This window comes from Bombina bombina, chromosome 11 (genome assembly GCF_027579735.1).
Source record: "Bombina bombina isolate aBomBom1 chromosome 11, aBomBom1.pri, whole genome shotgun sequence".
NCBI classification, from domain to species: Eukaryota; Metazoa; Chordata; class Amphibia; order Anura; family Bombinatoridae; genus Bombina; species Bombina bombina.
In genome coordinates, this window is record NC_069509.1 from 80,657,613 (window position 1) to 80,675,300 (window position 17,688).

Below are 17,688 nucleotides of genomic sequence, written 5' to 3' on the forward strand. Positions count from 1 at the left end.
AAATACAATACCCCCCCAACATTAAAACCCACCACCCACACACCCAACCCTACTCTAAAACCCACCCAATCCCCCCTTAATAAAACCTAACACTACCCCCTTGAAGATCACCCTACCTTGAGATGTCTTCACCCAGCCGGGCACAAGTGGTCCTCCAGAGGGTCCGAAGTCTTCATCCTATCTGGGCAGAAGAGGACCTCCAGAAGTCTTCATCCAGGCGGCATCTTCTATCTTCATCCTTCCGGAGCGGATCCATCTTCAAGACATCCGACGCGGAGCATCCTTTTCATCCGACGACTGAATGACTGGTCCATTAAGTGATGTCATCCAAGATGGCGTCCCTTGAATTCTGATTGGCTGATAGGATTCTATCAGCCAATCGGAATTAAGGTAGGAAAAATCCTATTGGCTGATGCAATCAGCCAATAGGATTGACCTTGCATTCTATTAGCTGATTGGAACAGCCAATAGAATGCAAGGTCAATCCTATTGGCTGATTGGATCAGCCAATCAGATTGAACTTCAATCCGATTGGCTGATTGCATCAGCCAATAGGATTTTTCCTACCTTAATTAAATATAAATCCTAAAATGGCTACAATGTAACTATTAGTTATATTGTAGCTATCTTATGGTTTATTTTACAGGTAAGTATTTAGTTTTAAATAGGATTAATTTATTTAATTGTAGTAATTTAATTTCGTTTTATTTAAATTATATTTAAGTTAGGGGGTGTTAGGGTTAGACTTAGATTTAGGGGTTAATATATTTATTATAGTGGCGGCAATGTTGTGGGTGGCAGATTAGGGGTTAATAAATGTAGGTAGGTGTCGGCGATGTTAGGGACGGCAGATTAGGGGTTAATAAAATTTAACTAGTGTTTGCGAGGCGGGAGTGCGGCAGTTTAGGGGTTAATACATTTATTAAAGTGGCGGTGATGTCCGGTCGGCAGATTAGGGGTTAAATAATTTTATTATAGTGTTGGCGATGTGGGGGGGGGGGCCTCGGTTTGTGGTTAATAGGTAGTTTATGGTAGTTAGTGTACTTTTTAGCACTTTAGTTATGAGCTTTATGTTCCGGCGTTAGCGCATAAAACTCTTAACTACTGACTTTTAAATGCGTTAGGAGTCTGGACAGGAGAGGGTGTACCGCTCACTTTTTCCAGCGATCGTAATACCGGCGTTAGGAAAATCCCATTAAAAAGATAGGATACGCAATTGACGTAAGGGGATTTGCGGTATGCTAAAATCGCGGGGAAAAAAGTGAGCCGTACACCTGTACCTGCCAGACTCGTAATACCAGCGGGCATTAAAAAGCAGCGTTAGGACCCCTTAATGCTGCTTTTTAAGGCTAACGCAAGACTCATAATCTAGCCGCAAGTAAGTAACCAACCATGATGATCATTCAATTAGCATCAAGGTGGGTGGTTTTGGTCAGGAGTTGCAGAGCCCCCCAGCAGCCTCTTTAAACTGGAGGCTCTGTCTCCAATCATTATCAGACAGTATCCTGTATCCCAGCAGCAGGATTCTCCAGGATTATATTTAAACAGGGGTCCCAGGCTCCCCCAATCCTGTGTCCCAGCAGCAGGAGCCTCCTTCACCAGAACTGCTGGTGCAATGATAAATGCCGAGAGTGTATGCTGTCGGCATTTATCGATGTGCAGCGGACCAGGGATAGGCACAGACCAGGGCTGTGGTGGACATTTTCCAAAGTACAGACCTTAGTGAAGGACACCAAGGTACATTTCAAATTAGAAATGTAAAAAACACTCACTTTACCGAGAGGGTAGTGGATGCATGGTGGAATGGCCATCCAACAGATATGGTAGAGACAGTAGAGGAGTTTAAATATGCATGGGATAGGCATAAGGCTATGCTAGATATAAGATAAGGTGTGGAACTAAAGAAAGTATTCAGAAAATTGGGTAGACTAGATGGACCGAATGGTTCCTATCTGCTGACACATTCTATGGGGCCAAATTTTCATTGTGCGAGCAGACACGATCAGATATTGCATATCATGTCCGCTGCACATCGATAAATGCCAACAGCATATGCTCTCGGCATTTATCATTGCACCAGCAGTTCTGGTGAACTGCTGGTGCAATGCCGCCCCCTGCAGATTCACAGCCAATCGGCCGCTAGCAGCGGGTGTCAATCAACCCTGATTTCTGGCGATGTCTGTCCGCCGCCTCAGAGCAGGCGAACAGGTTATGGAGCAGCAGTCTTTAGACCGCTGCTTCATCATTTGTGTTTCCGGTGAGCCTGACTATGTTTCTATAAGTCAGGAGAGCTGCATTACAGACACCAATTAACTAGTCAGGGCAGTTTATTTATAATCCGTCCCTCACTGGATATCCCCCCCCCCCTGCAGCATAGCAATGCTCCATAAAGCATGGGCAGCACTTTTCATGTACTCTAATCAGCATGCAGAAATAAAATGTGTATCTGTGGTGAAGCAGGACTGGATTCCACCAGCTCTCCTAGATCTATTCCCTGCATAGAGCCTGTTTAAACCCTTCACTCTCCCCTGGGTGGTCTCAGCATGCAGACCCCCTGTCTGTTAACATATTCACTGGGGGGTTCCAGTGCAAACAGAACAGCAGGCTCTTTGGCTGCTCTGACTCCAATCCTTCTCAGACAGTATCATGTGTCCCAGCAGCAGGAGCTTCCAGGAGGCTCCTGCTGCTGGGACACAGGATTGGGGGGAGTCTGGAACCCCTGTTTAAATAGAATCCTGGAGAATCCTGCTGCTGGGACACAGGATACTGTCTGAGAATGATTGGAGACAGAGCCTCCAGTTTCAAGAGGCTGCTGGGGGGCTCTGCAACTCCTGACCAAAACCACCCACCTTGATGCTAATTGAATGATCATCATGGTTGGTTACTTACTTGGTTAGGTAAGGTTTTTCAGAGAAGACAGCGGTCTTCTACACACAGACACCAGAACCAACGCTGCCGCACAGATCAAGGAATGAGGGCGGGTCATGACTCATGGGTGGTTGACACAGGCTGGACTGCAGGCAGCTTGCATCTTCCCTTCCTTTTACTCACTTTTTCGCTACTGAGTGGAATCACGCGGGCACGGCCCCAATCCTGTGAAATGTGGCACTGCATGCGTCAAGGAGAAGGGTCAGGACCAGCATTCATCTGTCCTACCCCTCCCTCCCCACCGCAAACTGTGTGGTGAATACTGCAAGGGCCAGTCACAGACACCAGTGTCCATGTACGGACACCTTGCCCATCCCTGGTGATAGCAGAAGAAACCTAAAATGCTTAACTTGTCTTTATAGGCTGGAACCAGGTTGCAGAGATAGCTCATCTCTAATCAGGCTGTTTACTAGGGAAGATAAACTCATTAACAGGCTTCAACAGTATGATGACACTTGTAGTGAGTGACCCACAGATGGTAGATCAAGTATAAACAGTAACTTCAGTAAATTAACTGAAGACTGTATGAGTGAAGTCAGCACCTATGGGGTAAACAAAATACAACCCAGTAACTTTTCCTGGGGCTGGTACTTTTAAATAGTTACCCTTTGCAAAAGTACAGTAGGGAACACACAAGCCAATAACTTTGTCATGGTCAAGTTCCTTTAGGCTGTCCAAAGTACAGCAGGTTGCACACGGAGACAAGTCTGTAATAAGCCAGTGTAAAAGGACAAACAGAATATAGGAACACTAGGAGAAATCCCATAAATGTGTACCTTCTCAGACCAAGACTAGATATGCTATAAGCCACGCATTGGGGAGTGGAAAAGTCCTCAACTCAGATGCAACCTCTGGGTGCGCTCAGAATGCTTTGGGCTAGATTACAGTGGGAACATAAAATAGCATTTATGCAAAGCCATTAATTACGCTTGCAAGATTTTTCTATCACGAACCTAGCGCATAGTGTTTTGGCTTGGGATTACAAGTTGAAAGTAGAAACATTGCTTCCTCACGCCATTTATGGGTTAACGTATATAATCGCAAGGGGATTTTCTATGATATTGTGTTCGTGCTATACCACTTACGTGCTCAAAGGCCTGTTTGGGCTGTTACATCATTCATTTAGGGGATATGAACATGTTTTTTGTTTTTTTGTTTTCAATTAAAACAGCCTAATTAATTAAAATGATGACAACTATTGATGTGTTGGAAAACCACTTTGAACAATTGCATATTAGCACATCAGATCTATAATGTGCATATGCATATACAAAATTTAATTATGGGGTCAGCACAGGGTCAGTTGCCTTAATATACAAAGAGGAAACGTTATACTGTGCATAGTACATTGCATATTATAAGTGACAGAAATGAACTGTAGAGTCTATATCATAATGGATCTTAGAAATCCACTGATATTGGTATCTTGTAATGTCCAAAAAGTAAAGTCCATGGGTGTGATATTGAAGTAAGTTCGGCTTTGAGCTTATAGCCATGGTAATATGTCAGGAGTAAATCCGTTAAAGTGTAAACATCAGGTGTAGGACGTCATCAGCTAAGGTTGATATAACGGCATAACGCCCATACAAGGCAACAAATTAAACTTTTTTGTTTTTCAGAAAGGTTAAATGAGATACAATGAAATAAACTAAAGTTAAAGAAAATATAAGAAAAAAGAAAAACATAAAAAAAAAAAAAAAAAAAAAAAAGAAACCAAGTAGATATACTCTCTTCTTGCAGCCCATCCGATCCGATCCCCTGGAGAGGTCTCTTGGTGAATTGATGTGTTGAAATTAACTCCACTTAGCACTGCCACAAGTCTCCCAGAAAGATATATCTACGGTTCTTAAAGCCATTTCCCTCTGAGCTGCGCTGTGAGAATATATTCTGAGTCTTTAACAGGAAATAAAATTAGTTTTTGTGTGGCAGTGGGCAAAGTAAGTGTGTATGCCTCCCATTTTTATCACAAAGCAAGCAGTTTGCATCTTTATGTCTCCCAGGACATCTACCTGTTCGCTAAACTTTTGACATGTCATTGCATTCTTTAAAAGTGAAAGTGAGGGAGGTTTTTTTCTCCAGCCAACGTTTTAGTATGAGTTTCCTTGCCAACAGAATGACATTTCCAACAAAGCAAATCTGGTTGCTTGTCAGATTTTCTGTCCCCAGAAAGATCACCTTCTCTAGTGGGACTGTGATTTGGATTTTGCATACGGAGTGCAGCCAGTATGAAACCATACCCCAGAACTTTTAAAATAAGGGGCATTGCCACATCATATGTATTAGGTCGGCTACTGGGAGTTTATATTTAGTACAAGCTTGTGATTCATTTAGGCATCACTTTTGGTAAATTTTAGAGGTTATGTCTTGTAGGTCCATGGAAAGAGTAATCTTTCTAACAATGCTGAGGCTCTTGTTGTTAATTACAAATAAATGCCCTGTTCTAAAAACCTATTCACTGCCTCTATTACCAGGGTATGTGGGATGTTTGAATAAAGATCATTCACATCCCAATTTACCCATCTATCTTCATTAGTCACTTGAACATCAGCTAATTATTGAATTAAATCAGATGAGTCCATTATAATGTAGAAAATTATCACTATAAGATGACAGAGAATTTGTTAAAACAACTAATGCCAGCTATAATAGGACGGCTGGGAGGCTTATTGTATCTTTATAGGATTTCAGTAGATGTAATAAAATGCCACTTTTGGTTGGAGAGAAATTATTTTTCTTGTTTAATAATAATTGCTTCATTTAATTCTTCTTCTTAAAGGTTTTACAAAATCAGAATAATCTTTAGGTGGATTGTTAGGTAAAATCTTATAATAATCCTGATTATTAACAATCTCATTAACTTCTGAAATACAGTCATTCATATCCTGGAGGACAACAATTCCTTCCTTATCTGCTTGCCGAATTACTAAATTAGAGTTATTCATCAAAGCTTTATAAAGCTCTGCGTTCATTAAAATTAAGATTTTTGTGATATTTAATTTTTTTAAGGTAAATATTTTAAATATTCTAGAATTAAAGATTGGAATATTTAAACACATAAATTTTGTACTCTAGGAGGATTAAAGTTAGATTTATGTTTGAAATCAGTATGAATACATTTTCAAAACAAGCCATCCATTAAAGTGATGGTAAATTCATATGTATTGCCAAATATATTCCTGATGCTCTTACCTTAACCCCTTAGTGACCAGAGCACTTTTCCATTTTCTGTCCGTTTGGGACCAAGGCTATTTTTACATTTCTGCGGTGTTTGTGTTTAGCTGAAATTTTCCTCTTACTCATTTACTGTACCCACACATATTATATACCGTTTTTCTCGCCATTAAATGGACTTTCTAAAAATACCATTATTTTCATCATATCTTATCATTTACTATAAAAAAAATTATAAAATATGAGGAAAAATGGAAAAAAACACACTTTTTCTAACTTTGAACCCCAAAATCTGTTACATATCTACAACCACCAAAAAACACCCATGCTAAATTGTTTCTAAATTTTGTCCTGAGTTTAGAAATACCCAATGTTTACATCTTCTTTGCTTTTTTTGTAACTTATAGGGCCATAAATACAAGTAGCACTTTGCTATTTTCAAACCATTTTTTTTCAAAATTAACGCTAGTTACATTAGAACACTAATATCTTTCAGGAATCCCTGAATATCCATTGACATGTATATATTTTTTTTTAGAAGACATCCCAAATTATTGATCTAGGCCCATTTTGGTATATTTCATGCCACCATTTCACCGCCAAATGCGATCAAATACAAAAAATTGTTCACTTTTTCACAAATTTTTTCACAAACTTTCAGTTTCTCACTGAAATTATTTACATACTGCTTGTGCAATTATGGCATAAATGGTTGTAAATTCTTCTCTGGGATCCCCTTTGTTCAGAAATAGCAGACATATATGGCTTTGGCATTGCTTTTTGGTAATTAGAAGGCCGCTAAATGCCACTGCGCACCACACGTGTATTATGCCCAGCAGTGAAGGGGTTAATTAGGGAGCATGTAAGGAGCTTTTTGGGGTAATTTTAGCTTTAGTGTAGTGTAGTAGACAACCCCAAGTATTGATCTAGGCCCATTTTGGTATATTTCATGCCACCATTTCACCGCCAAATGCGATCAAATTAAAAAAAAACGTAAAATTTTTCACAATTTTAGGTTTCTCACTGAAATAATTTACAAACAGCTTGTGCAATTATGGCACAAATGGTTGTAAATGCTTCTCTGGGATCCCCTTTGTTCAGAAATAGCAGACATATATGACTTTGGAGTTGCTTTTTGGTAATTAGAATGCTGCTAAATGGCGCTGCGCATCACACGTGTATTATGGCTAGCAGTGAAGGGGTTAATTAGGTAGCTTGTAGGGAGCTTGCAGGGTTAATTTTAGCTTTAGTGTAAAGATCAGCCTCCCACCTGAAACATCAGACCCCCTGATCCCTCCCAAACATCTCTCTTCCCTCCCCTACCCCACAAATGTCCCCGCCATCTTAAGTACTGGCAGAAACTCTGCCAGTACTAAAATAAAAGGTATATTTGGGCTTTTTTGTTCATTTTTTGTTAGCATATTTACATATGCTTCTGTGTAGGGATCCCCCTTAGCCCCCAACCTCACTGATCCCCCACTAAACAGCTCTCTAACCCTCCCCCTCTGACTTAATGTGCGCCATCTTGGGTACTGGCAGCTGTCTGCCAGTACCCAGTTTAGTGAAAAAAAATGCTTTTTTTTAAATAAAATATGTCCCTTTTCTGTAGTGTAGCTTTCCCCCCCCCCCCCCAAGACCAACCCCCCACCCCTTCCAGATCCCTTAGATGGTTTTGAAAAAAAGTTTATTTCATTTTTTTTTTACTTTTACTTTTTTACTTTTCTGTAGTGTAGCGGTTCCCACCCGCTCCCGCCCCGTGCACGCGCCCGCCCGCCACCCCCCCGTGCACGCGCGCGCGCCCGTGCACGCCCCCGACGGTCCCGATCCCGCCCCCCGTGACGTCACGCGCAACACCGATGGCCGCCCACCCGCCTCCCAATTCGGCTCCCACCCACCAACGATACCGGCCATCGATGTCCGGTGCAGAGAGGGCCACAGAGTGGCTCTCTCTGCATCGGATGGCCATGTATGGTTATTGCAGGATGCCTCCATATCGAGGCATCACTGCAATAACCGGAAAGCAGCTGGAAGCGAGCAGGATCGCTTCCAGCTGCTTTCCACACCGAGGACGTGCAGGGTACGTCCTCAGGCGTTAACTGCCTTTTTTTTGAGGACGTACCCTGCACGTCCTCGGTCATTAAGGGGTTAAAGGGACAGTCTAGGCCAAAATAAACTTTCATGATTCAGATAGAGCATGTATTTTTAAACAATTTTCCAATTTACTTTTATCACCAATTTTGCTTTGTTCTCTTGGTATTCTTAGTTGAAAGCTTAACCTAGGAGGTTCATATGCTAATTTCTTAGACCTTGAAGCCCACCTCTTTCAGATTGCATTTTAACAGTTTTCACCACTAGAGGGTGTTAGTTCACGTATTTCATATAGACAACACTGTGCTTGTGCACGAGAAGTTATCTGGGAGCAGGCACTGATTGGCTAGACTGCAAGTCTGTCAAAAGAACTGAAAAAAGGGGCAGTTTGCAGAGGCTTAGGTACAAGATAATCACAGAGGTTAAAAGTATATTATTATAACTGTGTTAGTTATGCAAAACTGGGAAATGGGTAATAAAGGGATTATCTATCTTTTAAAACAATAAAAATTCTGGTGTAGACTGTCCCTTTAACTAGCACATCGATGTGATTATATAAATAAAAAAAACTTTTTTCACTTTGCAATGCCGTTTTTATTTGGCTAACCGTACAGTGTAATAATCTGCCTCTCTATAATTTTTTCACAGGGGCAGCTTTGATTGACATCACTTTTAGCCAATCATCAGCTCACCATGCGCCCCATGTGAAATAGGAACTGCATGCTCCCGTGCTCTCAACTAACTCATTTCTACTGACTGCGCATGCGCAATTCTTACGCTAATTGCGCATTTCTAAATAAGACTACTCAGTGATCATCTACTTACATCCATCCGTGAAAACATTATAACAGCACGTTTATTATCTTTGCTCAATCAAAAAAAAAATATATATATATATTATCCGGTGAGTTATATTTTTAAAAGAATATGTTATATACAATTTAAATATCAGTCATATGTTTTGAATCCATATTTTAAATTAACTATTTAACTATATATTAACTATATTAACTATATTAACTATATATTAACTATGATATTTTGTCTCTTTATTGAATAACATAAATTTAATATATACATATATATATATATATATATATATATATATATATATATATATATATATATATAGTTTGTTATATTTTGGCATGTATACGATTTATTTCATTGTATGTACAAACTATTTATATGAAAATTCAACTGTTTTTTATATTTTTTCTGATCGTTTTTTTATTTTAAGATACCACTCCCATTTTGGACAATCATGACAGTATTGACCACTAGCCCCAAATAAAATCCAGATGATCTAAAAGTGATCTGGTGTTAATACAAGCATTGTAAAAAAAAAAACAACTTCTATTTTCAAATGTGTTTTGTTCTCTTGGTATCCCTTGTTGAAAAAGTAGTGCAATTCTGTTTCATAAGCAAAGGATAACAAGAGAACAAAATAAATCTAATAATAGAAGTTTATTTGAAAGTTTTTTTAAATTCTCTGATCTTTCCAAATCATGATAAACAATTTTGGGTTTTAATATACCTTTCATGAGAGAAGGCTTTCAAGGCTCTGTATGTACAATATAAGTGTACATAGACCTTGTGAAAACTGTGTGTTGAGCCCAAGTGGGTTTTAGGTTGGCCATCCCAAAACATAAAAATACAATTGAAGAAAACTGCAATGATTGCTGCTTTCATAATAAAAGCCTTATATATACAGTACACAGATAAAAAAACACCAAAAAAAGTGGCACAGCAAACTCCACAACCTTAAAAACACACAGAGTACTGCAATTATCCAAGCCGATTACCATGTCTTTATTCTTGTAACCTTGCAGCTGTCTGTCATTGATCATGGCTTTGTAGTTTGCAGTGGCTTCTGATCAGTACAAAGTCCAGTCTGTAAGTGCGTCCATTACTTTCTTTATATATATATATATATATATATATATATATATATATATATATATATATATATATATATATATATATGTGTGTGTATGTATATATTTAATCTTTCTTTCAAATAAAAATAATTTTTTATGCTTTTTTATATAAAAATAAATTTTATTTATATGATTTCAACAAAACGTCTCAAAAAGCAGGACCATCGAACCAAAATGTTTTGGATCTTGAAGAAGAGGAGATATCAAGATCGGTAAGATTAAAGTGAAGGTCAATTTTCATCAATGAGTGACCGGTTTTTAAAAACACTTTTAAAAACTGGGGCACTTTCATTGATGAAAATTTACATTGCACCGGATTTGTAGAAATACATACCTTTTTACTTCAGCGAAGCAGGATCGATGATCCCCCGCCTTCTTCTTCCTGCTGTATAACTGCAGCAATGACGAAACCGGCTTCCTCCAATCACAGCCGTGCATCAGGAGATGGACGCTCTGGGGTGAAAGCCATGATTGCAGGAATCCGGTTTTGTCATTTTTTAAGTCAGTACAGATGAACTGAGGCTGTGATCGCCGATCCGGGTTTGCAGACATAAGATTTTATTATTACTATACATCTGGTGCAATCTAAATTTTCATCAATTGAAGTGCCACTGTTTTATTCCATTGTCGGTATTTTTAAAAAGCTTAACCAAGGAAGGCTTAATCTGATTTCTAAACCTTTGAAAACTGCCTCCTATTTCATATCATTTTGTAATTTTTTTCACATTTATACTGTACTATTTCATGTGTCTCAATTAGATAACATTGTACTCACTCCCGTTGATTCATTATGATTCTGCATTTATTGTTTACAATGCAAGTCTTTCAAAAACACTGAGATAGGGTGCAGTCTGCAGAGGATAAAATACAAGCTAATCATTGAGGTAAAAAATATATTGATATAACTGTGTTGGTTATGCAAAATTGGGGAATGGCTAATAAAGGGATTATCTACCTTTTTAAACAACAAAAATTATGGTGTAGACTGTTCCTTTAAGACTAAAATTCTGGATGCCCATAAGAGGTCTGGAGTGTGAAGCATTTTTATTTTTCATTGTCAGCATTATTTTTATATAATTTTTTTTAAATACAAATTTTTTTTATTTTTTTTTTAAATGCTTTTGTTTACTATCACACTACTGAGATCTTATGCTCCAAAATATATTTAACAATCAATAAGAGATACAAAGAGAACAAATAATACATTTGATAACCGAATAAACATTTAACATTTTTTGAAAATTGCATGCTCTATCTATATTTTAATTTACATTTATTTAAATTTCAATAAAAAATTTTTTTTTAAAGATGATGATTTTGATTGAGGAGAGGTAATCTGAACCGATGCTATTTGATTATACACAGACGCACCTTTGGGATCCGATTGATGAAGGTGTTGAAATATTGTTTATAAAGAAGATTTTTGAACTTCTTCTGTCGAGCCTCACAGCAAGCAGACAGCAGTATGCTAACCGCAGTTAAAGGGCCAGTGCACAGACAAATAATGGTAATTGCATATAAAAGAAACATACATATTATAAACATTGGGCCCTATAACATAAAATAGTTCCTTAAATGAAATGTTTCATTTTTAAAATATACCTTCTAATTTCCGAGAGTGTCCAATGCCATAACGCTCCACTCTTAGAGATGGGCATAGCGAAGAAATGAATTTGGAACGCCCATGACACCTTCTTTACGGCTTCTTGCCAATCATAGCAGATATTATAATGAAGATAGCACTACCCCACCATCTTTATATGCAAGTGTTAGTAACTATTTGACCGTGCATGCTAGTTCACGGTAGCGGTTACTGCATTCCTTTGTGCATGCACAGGTCCTTGAGCCCAAAAATACTACTACTGCTGATAAAAGTTTGTGCCGTTGCTTACGACACAGAAGAATGGGGGGAAAATGTTAAGTAGTGAATTGTCTTAGCGATGGATATCCTGCTGCAATGGTGCTCAGACTGACTCATACATGTTCATTAGAGCTCAGACTAATGGATACTGCTGCACTGGTGCTCAGACTGACTCATACATGTGCATTAGAGCTCAGACTGATGGTTATTACCCTGCTGCATTGGTGCTCAGATTGACTCATACATGTGCATTAGCGCTCAGACTGATGGAAACTGCTGCTCAGACTGACTCATACATGTGCATTAGCGCTCAAACTGATGGATACTGCTGCACTGGGGCTCAGACTGACTCATACATGTGCATTAGAGCTCAGACTGATGGATAGTGTTGCACTTTGGCTCAGACTGACTCATACATGTGCATTAGAGCTCCGACTGATGGATACTGCTGCACTGGGGCTCAGACTGACTCATACATGTGCATTAGAGCTCAGACTGATGGATACTGCTGCACTGGGGCTCAGACTGACTCATACATGTGCATTAGAGCTCAGACTGATGGATACCCTGCTGCACTGGGGCTCAGACTGACTCATACATGTGCATTAGAGCTCAGACTGATGGATACTGCTGCACTGGGGCTCAGACTGACTCATACATGTGCATTAGATCTCAGACTGATGGATACTGCTGCACTGGGGCTTAGACTGACTCATACATGTGAATTAGAGCTCAGACTGATGGATACCGCTGCACTGGGGCTTAGACTGACTCATACATGTGCATTAGCGCTCAGACTGATGGATACTGCTGCACTGGGGCTCAGACTGACTCATACATGTGCATTAGAGCTCCGACTGATGGATACTGCTGCACTGGGGCTCAGACTGACTCATACATGTGCATTAGAGCTCAGACTGATGGATACTGCTGCACTGGGGCTCAGACTGACTTATACATGTGCATTAGATCTCAGACTGATGGATACTGCTGCACTGGGGCTTAGACTGACTCATACATGTGAATTAGAGCTCAGACTGATGGATACCGCTGCACTGGGGCTTAGACTGACTCATACATGTGCATTAGCGCTCAGACTGATGGATACTGCTGCACTTTGTCTCAGACTGACTCATACATGTGCATTAGAGCTCAGACTGATGGATACTGCTGCACTGGGGCTCAGACTGACTCATACATGTGCATTAGAGCTCAGACTGATGGATACTGCTGCACTGGGGCTCAGACTGACTCATACATGTGCATTAGCGCTCAGACTGATGGATACTGCTGCACTGGTGCTCAGACTGACTCATACATGTGCATTAGCGCTCAGACTGATGGATACCGCTGCACTGGGGCTAAGACTGACTCATACATGTGCATTAGAGCTCAGACTGATGGATACTGCTGCACTGGGGCTCAGACTGACTCATACATGTGCATTAGCGCTCAGACTGATGGATACTGTTGCACTGGCGCTCAGACTGACTCATACATGTGCATTAGCGCTCAGACTGATGGATACCGCTGCACTGGGGCTCAGACTGACTCATACATGTGCATTAGAGCTCAGACTGATGGATACTGCTGCACTGGTGCTCAGACTGACACATACATATGCATTAGAGCTCAGACTGATGGATACCCTGCTGCACTGGGGCTCAGACTGACTCATACATATGCATTAGAGCTCAGACTGACGGATAGTGTTGCACTGGCGCTCAGACTGACTCATACATGTGCATTAGAGCTCAGACTGACGGATAGTGTTGCACTGGCACTCAGACTGACTCATACATATGCATTAGAGCTCAGACTGATAGATACTGCTGCACTGGGGCTTAGACTGACTCATACATGTGCATTAGAGCTCAGACTGATGGTTATCCTGCTGCACTGGGGCTCAGACTGATTCATACATATGCATTAGAGCTCAGACTGATGGATACTGCTGCACTGGGGCTCAGACTGACTCATACATGTGCATTAGAGCTCAGACTGATGGTTATCCTGCTGCACTGGGGCTCAGACTGATTCATACATGTGCATTAGAGCTCAGACTGATGGATACTGCTGCACTGGGGCTCAGACTGACTCATACGTGTGCATTAGAACTCAGACTGATGGATAGTTTTGCACTGGCGCTCAGACTGACTCATACATGTGCATTAGATCTCAGACTGATGGATACTGCTGCACTGGGGCTTAGACTGACTCATACATGTGCATTAGAGCTCAGACTGATGGATACCGCTGCACTGGGGCTCAGACTGACTCATACATGTGCATTAGAGCTCAGACTGATGGATACTGCTGCACTGGTGCTCAGACTGACTCATACATATGCATTAGAGCTCAGACTGATGGATAGTGTTGCACTGGCGCTCAGACTGACTCATACATGTGCATTAGAGCTCAGACTGACGGATAGTGTTGCACTGGCACTCAGACTGACTCATATATGTGCATTAGAGCTCAGACTGACGGATAGTGTTGCACTGGTTGCTCAGACTGACTCATACATGTGCATTAGAGCTCAGACTGATGGTTACACTGCTGCACTGGGGCTCAGACTGACTCATACATGTGCATTAGAGCTCAGACTGATGGATACTGCTGAACTGGGGCTCAGACTGATTCATACATGTGCATTAGAGCTCAGACTGATGGTTACCCTGCTGCACTGGGGCTCAGACTGACTCATACATGTGCATTAGAACTCAGACTGATGGATAGTGTTGTAATGGGGCTCAGACTGACTCATACATGTGCATTAGAGCTCAGACTGATGGATAGTGTTGTAATGGGGCTCAGACTGATTCATACATGTGCATTAGAGCTCAGACTGATGGTTACCCTGCTGCACTGGGGCTCAGACTGACTCATACATGTGCATTAGAACTCAGACTGATGGATAGTTTTGCACTGGCGCTCAGACTGACTCATACATGTGCATTAGAGCTCAGACTGATGGATAGTGTTGTAATGGGGCTCAGACTGACTCATACATGTGCATTAGAGCTCAGACTGATGGATACTGCTGCACTGGTGCTCAGACTGACTCATACATGTGCATTAGAGCTCAGACTGATGGATACTGCTGCACTGGTGCTCAGACTGACTCATACATGTGCATTAGCGCTCAGACTGATGGATACTGCTGCACTGGTGCTAAGACTCACTCATACATGTGCATTAGCGCTCAGACTGATGGATACTGCTGCACTGGTGCTAAGACTGACTCATACATGTGCATTAGCGCTCAGACTGATGGATACTGCTGCACTGGGGTTCAGACTGACTCATACATGTGCATTAGAGCTCAGACTGATAGATACTGCTGCACTTTGGCTCAGACTGACTCATACATGTGCATTAGAGCTCAGACTGATGGATACCCTGCTGCACTGGGGCTCAGACTGACTCATACATGTGCATTAGAGCTCAGACTGATGGATACTGCTGCACTGGGGCTCAGACTGACTCATACATGTGCATTAGAGCTCAGACTGATGGATACTGCTGCACTGGGGCTCAGACTGACTCATACATGTGCATTAGAGCTCAGACTGATGAATACTGCAGCACTGGTGCTCAGACTGACTCATACATATGCATTAGAGCTCAGACTGATGGATAGTGTTGCACTGGCGCTCAGACTGACTCATACATGTGCATTAGAGCTCAGACTGACGGATAGTGTTGCACTGGCGCTCAGACTGACTCATACATGTGTATTAGAGCTCAGACTGACGGATAGTGTTGCACTGGTTGCTCAGACTGACTCATACATGTGCATTAGAGCTCAGACTGATGGTTATCCTGCTGCACTGGGGCTCAGACTGACTCATACATGTGCATTAGAGCTCAGACTGATGGATACTGCTGCACTGGGGCTCAGACTGACTCATACATGTGCATTAGCGCTCAGACTGATGGATACCGTTGCACTGGCGCTCAGACTGACTCATACATGTGTATTAGCGCACAGACTGATGGATACCGCTGCACTAGGGCTCAGACTGACTCATACATGTGCATTAGCGCTCAGACTGATGGATACCGCTGCACTGGGGCTCAGACTGACTCATACATGTGCATTAGAGCTCAGACTGATGGATACCGCTGCACTGGCGCTCAGACTGACTCATACATGTGCATTAGCGCTCAGACTGATGGATACTGCTGCACTGGGGCTCAGACTGACTCATACATATGCATTAGAGCTCAGACTGATGGTTACCCTGCTGTACTGGGGCTCAGACTGACTCATACATATGCATTAGCGCACAGACTGATGGATACCGCTGCACTGGGGCTCAGACTGACTCATACATGTGCATTAGCGCACAGACTGATGGATACCGCTGCACTGGGGCTCAGACTGACTCATACATGTGCATTAGCGCTCAGACTGATGGATACCGCTGCACTGGGGCTCAGACTGACTCATACATGTGCATTAGCGCTCAGACTGATAGATACTGCTGCACTGGGGCTTAGACTGACTCATACATGTGCATTAGAGCTCAGACTGATGGATACTGCTGCACTGGGGCTCAGACTGACTCATACATGTGCATTAGAGCTCAGACTGATGGTTATCCTGCTGCACTGGGGCTCAGACTGATTCATACATGTGCATTAGAACTCAGACTGATGATACCGCTGCACTGGGGCTCAGACTGACTTATACATGTGCATTAGAGCTCAGACTGATGGATACTGCTGCACTGGTGCTCAGACTGACTCATACATATGCATTAGAGCTCAGACTGATGGATAGTGTTGCACTGGCGCTCAGACTGACTCATACATGTGCATTAGAGCTCAGACTGACGGATAGTGTTGCACTGGCGCTCAGACTGACTCATACATGTGCATTAGAGCTAAGACTGACGGATAGTGTTGCACTGGTTGCTCAGACTGACTCATACATGTGCATTAGAGCTCAGACTGATGGTTACACTGCTGCACTGGGGCTCAGACTGACTCATACATGTGCATTAGAGCTCAGACTGATGGTTACACTGCTGCACTGGGGCTCAGACTGACTCATACATGTGCATTAAAACTCAGACTGATGGATAGTTTTGCACTGGCGCTCAGACTGACTCATACATGTGCATTAGAGCTCAGACTGATGGATAGTGTTGCAATGGGGCTCAGACTGACTCATACATGTGCATTAGAGCTCAGACTGATGGTTACCCTGCTGCACTGGGGCTCAGACTGACTCATACATGTGCATTAGAGCTCAGACTGATGGATACTGCTGAACTGGTGCTCAGATTGACTCATACATGTGCATTAGAGCTCAGACTGATGGATAGTGTTGCACTGGCGCTCAGACTGACTCATACATGTGCATTAGAGCTCAGACTGATGGTTACCCTGCTGCACTGGGGCTCAGACTGACTCATACGTGTGCATTAGAGCTCAGACTGATGGATACTGCTGAACTGGTGCTCAGACTGACTCATACATGTGCATTAGCGCTCAGACTGATGGATACTGCTGCACTGGGGCTCAGACTCACTCATACATGTGCATTAGAGCTCAGACTGATGTGGATACTGCTGCACTGGGGCTCAGACTGACTCATACATGTGCATTAGAGCTCAGACTGATGGATACTGCTGCACTGGGGCTCAGACTGACTCATACATGTGCATTAGAGCTCAGACTGATGGATAC